Raw genomic sequence first — 6,122 nt, 5'->3', positions numbered from 1 at the left:
GTAATGTGCCTCAGACTGCTTTACAATCTCAAAAATGCAATTGTATAATCATCCCTAATTGTGCATATGATGCACAGACTCTTTGAAATGCAAATATGCTGCAAAGCATTACACTAAATAATTCTTTGGGGGGAAAAAAAATGCACGTGTGGGAGAAGAAAGCAAAAATAACGAGGGACAGGTGGAGAAAAATAGAGATAGGAAAAGAATGTTGTAAGAGAGACAGAGAGAAATGAGAAGGTAGGTGTTCCCTGTGTGGGATTAGAGGCTGTGTGTGATGTGGATCATGAGCTCCGGTGCCGCTCGCGCGCCCTTAATGACTGAGTGGGATACTGTTACTGACACATATTGGGGCTGTGTTATAAGGGCTCCCAGGCCCACCTGTCACATAGGAATATGAAGGGAGGGTAAAAGAGGATAGGGGAGACGAAGGTAATAGTAAGAGGGAGGAAAAACTATACAGAGAGAAAGAGAGAAAGTAAATGAGGCTCTCGTGAGAGTGACCCTCCTCTCGTCTCTCGCCTGTCTGTCAGTGCTGCAGGTGTCTGTGCAGTCAGTGAGAACGAGTGTGTGCTCCACTGGAGCATGCAGTTAGACCAGGAAGTGTTCTGAATACTGAACACACACACACTCAGTACACAGGAAACACTGAGAGGAGAGCAGATATACAAAAAAAGCTGACCTGCTCTGAATGCTTAAAATCCTTATTCTGTTGCCCTGCATGTCACATGTTATTTTGCTTTAGTTTTTAGTACACACAGACACACACACACACACACACAAAAGCAGGAAAGATGCTCTGAGACAGATCCCATGAAATCAAAACTGGGGTTTTGTGGGTTTTAGGACCTGATTACACCTGGTATTAAGATGCGTTTTGGTCGATCGGATCACAAGTGGACTAGAGAGACACCCGTCTACTCCTAATCTGTCTCTCTTCTCCACTTTCGACTACTTCTGTCCTGATTTCTTCGAGGGGAGGGTCTATGGTTGGGTAAATGTATGGGCTTCTTCAGAAGTTTTGATTTAATAGGTGAAAAAACCAATTTAACGCAATAACGCAATTTGACTGGCGACTACGGGAAAACATACAGAGAGCATCAGATTTCGTTTCTGCTCTGACATCCGCGAGACCGCACTGAACATGGTAAGAGCATGTTAAAAAACAGAAAAGTTTAGAGAACATTGTGTTTAGGAAATTTTCGTCTTCAAACCAAACTTATGGCTTCAGCCAGCAAAGTTTAAATCCCGTCTGGCTTGCGCGCTTCCCATAATGTCTATTGTGCCTATAGCGGGTTTTCAAACACTTTCGACCACATGAACGTCTACACCACGAACGCAATCCGGTCGAATGCGTTTTCGACTACTTCTGGAAGTGGTCGAAAGAGGACAAACTCAAAATGTTTTACACCCCATTTACACCTGTATTTAGCGTCGGTCACTTGTGATCCGATCAACCAAAACATGTCTTAGGCCCTGTTTACACCTGGTATTAAGATGCGTTTTGGTCGATCGGATCACAAGTGGACGACGCTAATGAGTTCAAACAGCCGCTAAAGACCGCCTTCTTTCCACCTACTGACTTTAACCTTTGCCATCTGAAGCCATACGTTTGGTGTAAAGACAAAAAAATGTACTAAGCACAATGTTCTCTAAACATTTCTGTTTACTAACATGCACTTTCCGTGTTCAGCGCGGTCTCGCAGCTGTCACAGCAGAAACGAAAGCTGCTCTCTGTATGTTTTCCCGTTGTCTCCGGTCACGCTCATATGCAAATTGTGCGTAGTTATTTCACCTATTAAATCAAAACTTCTGAAGAAGCCCATACATTTACCAGCCCATAGACCCTCCCCTTGAAGAAATCAGGTTAGAAGTGGTCGAAAGTGGACAAAAGAGATGGTTTAAAACACCAGGTGTAAACAGGTATGTGTCTCCCTCGTCTACTTGTGATCTGATCGACCAAAACGCATCTTAATACCAGGTGTAACCAGGGCCTTAATACCAGGTGTAAACAATGACTTAGTCCATGTCTCTAAGCTTTGAGGTCATCTATTTACATATGTACAGTAGTCCTAAATTTTGCAAAATGAGCTTCTTGTAGACATACTGTAACACAGTGTCTATACCAGACGCAAGTGACGTGACGTGACAAAAGCAGATGGATAGAACACATTATAATCAATGATGCTGTCTACATTAGATGTGGCGCAATGAGACATGACAAATTCCCAACAGTAAACTAATGCCCCGTTCTATTTCTGACGTACTTCACATGCTTGCGCTACTTCTGATATGAAGAACAAATGGATTTGCAATGGTCGCTTTGTCACGTCCAGTGTAGACAGCCTTAAAGCTGTTGTGGTGACGCAACAACTGTCGTGTCTGGTGTAGACACAGTGTAAGCAGTTACAATGACTTTCTCTTTTGGGAAAGAGCACTACATTTTTTGTCCAATCAAAAGCTCTAGAGTAGTGTAACCACCTGTCCAGAATTTTCTGGGACAGTCCCGAAATTGGAAGCTTTGTCCCACATCCTGCAAGTCATAAACAGTGTCTTGCATTTCATTTTATTCCCCTGAAATTACAATACCACAATAAAGACAAAAAATTTATACATTTTTACTAAATCTATTTGCACATCTGTAATGTTCTAGCTAGAGTGGGAAGAATAATCAGACCCAGAGAGGGTGTATTCACTGTTTCTAACATTGATAATAATAAGAAATGTTTCTTTAGCATTAAATCATCATATTCAAATGATTTCTGAAGGATCATGTGACACTGAAGACTGGAGTAATGGCTGCTGAAAATTCAGCTTTGCCATCACAGGAATAAATAGGAAGGTAAGTAAAGTTAAGTAAACTATGTAATTTAAGACAACTTAAAGGGATAGTTCACCCAAAAATGAAAATTCTGTCATTAATCACTCACCCTCATGTTGTTCCAAACCTGTAAGACCTTCGTTCATCTTCGGAAAACATTAAGATATTTTTGATGAAATCCGAGAGCTCTCTGACTCCTCCATAGACAGCAATTTAACTACCACTGTCAAGGCCCAGAGAGGTACTAAAGACATCATTAAAATAGTCCACGTGAGGAGTCAGAAGGCGCTCGGATTTCATCAAAAATATCTTAATTTGTGTTCTGAATATGAACGAAGGTCTTACGGGTGTGGAACGACAGTGAGTAATTAATGACAGAAAAACTAACCCTTTAACAACAATGGTTTTTACAGTTATTTAAAACGGGGATCTACAAAGGAAAACACACAAAATAAATAAAAAATAGTGCTCATTGCTAATTATTTTGAATATAATGCAGCATAGTACAGAGCATAACAACGTTTATCAAAAGTTAAACAGATCAGCTTGGAGTCTTGCCCAAAGGTTTTGAAAAAAAGAAACACTTATAACAGAGCACTTGCATAAATCATCAATTTAAGTGCAGCATTGCACAAGTCTGAGCTGTTAATTTCAGACTTGACTCCTAACACTTACATTTGGATCGAAAGCAAAAAGCACAAGCAGAAATGCAGTTACATTTAAAAAGGCAGAGCCAGTGGACGATAGACTGGTTGCAGGTCTAGTAATGCTGAACACTTCCATTTCACACTACTTCTGGACCATGATTATGATTCATCACAGAACCAACAGCATTTTTGTCTGAGGGAAATGTGTGTACGTGTGTGGGAAGCTCTCTCAGCTTAGCAAGCAGGAGGTGGACCTGAGCCGAAGTAATTACTCCAGCTGACATACTTCACATGACTAATGAGACAATCTCAGGCCACCGCAACCAGTCCATTTGTCACCCAAAGCTACAGCGCCATAGAACGCAAACGCCTGGCAGGCTCTGCTAAGGTCACGGTAAACGCCGCCTCAGTAGCACCTGATTAATTCCAATGTAAAGGCGTGGAAATAAAATTCAATTGATCATTTCCAATTAGCCAGGATCTCTGGGATGACAAGGCAGCCAAGGTCGTGGAACCTTTTGTAGAGCACGTTAATTACAGCGCACCATGTAAGGACTTCTTGAGATCTTATAACAGGCAGCGTGTCAGAAATCGATACAAATGTTGCAGGAAATGTACCATAGATCAATGAGACCAGTCAACCAGCAGTTCCTCCTTAGGAATGAAGGTAACAACAAAGACAGCAATGAGACGAAGGAACCAGGGTCAGAGAGCTAAACTATGAAAATTCTGGAGGTGTAAAGGTTCAATAAACTCTGGTAAAGAAAAGTATAATTCAATAATATGACAGTGGAACAAATAAGATAACACCATAGCGACATTTGCAAATTTGTAACACTGTAGGTTAGTTTTTCTGCAGGTTCAGGATTTCCAAAATTGGTTCTTACATAAACAATTCATACTTAAAATACACTGCATTAGGTTTTCAATCAGTTCCAATAATGTCCTTATAATCAATAATGCAAATTCCTGACAGTAAATCGATGCCCTGTTCTGTTTCTGACATACTTTACGCACTTGCGCTACTTCTCACAAGAAGAACAAATGGATTTGCAACATTCACTTTGTCGCGTCCAGTGTAGACAGCTTCCAGTGTAAATATCAAACCAATACTGCTTTGATATTTAAGATGCAACGTTGATGCCACCCTGTTCAGATAAGGTTAAGATGATATCAGCACATTAAATGTAAACACATTAAACATAAATACAAGCAGCCGCCACAGTAGCTATAGAGATAATTACGGATACAGTGCCATTTTCCAGAGCTACATTCGGCTTCCACTGTTTGCCCACTACTGGCCACCTGTTGCTGCTAATGAGTGTAGTGGGGTGTGAATGTGAACAGCTCCCAGCTGTAGCCCAGGGTTCATGAACTAACACAGTGATACTGGATATAATTGACATTGGTGGCATTGGGCATGGTTAGGCCGGGCTCCTACAGTTTAACTGCCATTGACTTAATGACCGAGGCAGAGGGGCGCTCACACCGCTAACCCGAGAGCATGTGGCCTCTCGGGAGGGTTTCTACAGCCAGGGCAACCATGGCAACAGCTGAGCCTTACTTACTAACTTACACAAACATTGCCCGCACACACCACGTACAAACACAATAACCTAGCTTTGCAGGTTAACCAGGCACAATGAGAGGTAAGGAATGAGTAGGCTTCCTTACATGTTAAGCAAAGTGCAAGGCAAGTTTGCAAATAGTCTGTGCTGAAAAAAGCCCAAGAATGTCGCAAAGTGTATGTCCATCAGTGACACAATTCTAGTGTGCAAAACTTATTTTAAAATCGGTTTGAAATATGGCTGAACAGTCATTAGGTGTGTGCAACTAAAGAAAACATATATGCAAACAAAATGTACCCATTAGTCACAGTGCACAACATTCAACATTTCTAATCATTATCCTTATCATGACGATTGTCAAATTTCATTATATATCATATTAAAAGGTAGATTATTAAACTAACCAAATCACAATTTTTATGTTAAACATATCTATCTATCTATCTATCTATCTATCTATCTATCTATCTATCTATCTATCTATCATTATTTTCATATGAAACATCTCAAATGGGTTTAAAGCATGACAAATATTCTCTCTCTCTCTCTCTCTCTCTCTCTATACATATTTATATACACGAATATATGTTTTAAATATTTTATAATTGTAATATACATATATATATATATATATATATATATATATATATATATATATAATATTTAAAACGTATTTGCATATATATATATATATATATATATATATACGCACACACATACACACACATATATATACGCAAATATATGTCTTAAATATTTCAAATATTATATATATACTTAAATATTATATATATATATATATATATATATATATATATATATATATATATTTAAAACTTATATTTTTAAAACATATATTTGTTTTAAATTTAGGGGTTGAAAGTATGCAATATATATATATATATACACTGTATATGTTTTAAATATTTTATAATATTTAAAACTTATATATTTGTTTTAAATTTTATGTACTTTTAACCCCTAAATTTGTTTGTGTACACACATTATATATATATATATATATATATATATATATACAATTTTATATATTATATAAAATTAATCATATATAAAATTACATATTAT

The sequence above is a fragment of the Ctenopharyngodon idella genome, chromosome 19 (genome assembly GCF_019924925.1).
Source record: "Ctenopharyngodon idella isolate HZGC_01 chromosome 19, HZGC01, whole genome shotgun sequence".
NCBI lineage: Eukaryota > Metazoa > Chordata > Actinopteri > Cypriniformes > Xenocyprididae > Ctenopharyngodon > Ctenopharyngodon idella.
The sequence above is the reverse complement of the archived record's forward strand: the minus strand, read 5'-3'. Positions refer to the sequence as shown.